Source organism: Neurospora crassa, linkage group V (genome assembly GCF_000182925.2).
Source record: "Neurospora crassa OR74A linkage group V, whole genome shotgun sequence".
Lineage (NCBI taxonomy): Eukaryota > Fungi > Ascomycota > Sordariomycetes > Sordariales > Sordariaceae > Neurospora > Neurospora crassa.
Genome location: NC_026505.1, coordinates 2608853 through 2610904, shown reverse-complemented (window position 1 = coordinate 2610904; position 2052 = coordinate 2608853).

Genomic DNA, 2052 nt, shown 5'->3' with positions numbered 1-2052 from the left:
CTTATATCTATATCCAAAGCGAATTAATAATTATTAATATACACTTCTTCTACCCTTTCTATTTAAAATATTCTTCCAATATCTACGTCTATAATAGAAATTTACTATAATAAAAGATAAATATATAAGTCGGGTCGACGGGAAGCTAAATATTTAGATTTTAGTTTAGTTAAAAAAATATATATATTAAACTACCGTTAAAATTATTTTTAAGGAGCGCTTTGATAGTATTAACGCCGAATTTAGCTAACAAATCTTCCTTATTAGAAATCTAAGTAGCGTTAGGGAATCCTAATTTATAAAATAGGAGCCTTTCCATCTTTTTAATATTTAAAATTATAATAGGATTATAGACGCCTAAGAATTAGAATATATAGTAATTTTGCGTAAGGTATTATAAAGAACGAATTAATATTATATCGAATCCCTTTCTCTTCTCAGCATTTTTAGAATCCTTTATATTGTATATAGAATTACTACGTAGGCGCTTAAATATAACGTTAATTATAATTACAATTTTATTACTTAAAGCGTAATAGATAAGCGTAATATAATAGATAATTATTAGCGGAATAGTAGCCAACGGGTATATTATAATATTATTAAGTAAAATAATAGGGGTTATTATATTGTAAAATAACTAAATATATTTATAACTATCGATAATAAATATAATACTAAATAATATAATAGCCCTATTATCCAATACTAAATTCTAAACAAATAAATTAAGGGCCTACTACTTAAAACCCTATATCTTCTTAATTAATTAGAGGTCGTTAAGGATACTAGTAAATCCGGGTATATCGCAGTTAAATTAGAAATTAGTAGGATAGTTAGGATCGTAGTAAAATTTATTAAATTCTATAAGGGCTTCGCTAGTAAAATAGTCTGGAAATTAGATAGAGAGCGCCGTATTTTCCTATATTAGGGAGGTAAATATATTAAGATTTATTACCCTATTTAAAAGGGGGGTAGTAGAAATATAAATAATAATATACTTAAATAATAGACGGATCTATCTCTATATTGCAAAATCTTTATTATATATAAATTATACCTCATTACAAATAATTCTATAGAATATTACGCTTTCGACCAACGTTATTGCTAAATAATAAAAGTACGATTCTCGGATTTTATTTATACTATTATTTACCGGTATATTAGTATTTTATAATTAAAAGTTATAAGAAAACTACTAGTAAATGCCTTTATTTCCCTATATAGAAATTACTAATAAATACCTTTATTTCCCTATATAGAAATTGCGAGCAATTGGGATTTTTCTATTATAGAAAAACTTATTCGGTATTATCTTCCAAATCTTCATCCTCCTCCTCCTCCGCCTATAATTTAATATAATCAATAATCTCCGCGTCTTCTTACTCATCGTCATCTTACTTATTATCTTCCTACTCATCGTTAATAAGAACAATCTTCTTCGAACCTTTCTTCTTCGAACCTTTCTTTAGAACTCGCTTTTTAATAGAAGCCTTCTTATTTACACTGCTAATATTATAATTATTACTAACCTCTACTAATTAATCCTATAAGATATATTTATTGTATTTAATAGGAGACCCGTCGTTAAAGAAGGAAAATTTACGTACTTAGCGCCGATAATATATAGAAATAGTAATTAAAATAATAAACCGTATTATATTAGAATTATTATACTTCTTAATATATACGGCTATAAATATATTGAATTCTTATTAAATCAATATAGTTTACGTACGACTATTCCGCTAGGATATAATATTATAATAATTATAAAAGTACTTAAAATCGAATAAATCTCTAAATATAATTATATATTCGTAAAATATTTAAATAATAAAGTTAGATAATATTAGAATTAATAAAGGATAGGCAATATATTATCCCGTTTTATTCCTACGCTCTATTTCCTCTATATATATTAAAATCGCTGTTATATACGTAATCGTTTTTCTAGTACCGACATCGTTAACTAATATAACCGCTTTTAAAAAACTTTCCTCTAACTTACAAATAATATAGGTATTTATAAATATAGTTAGTCTATTA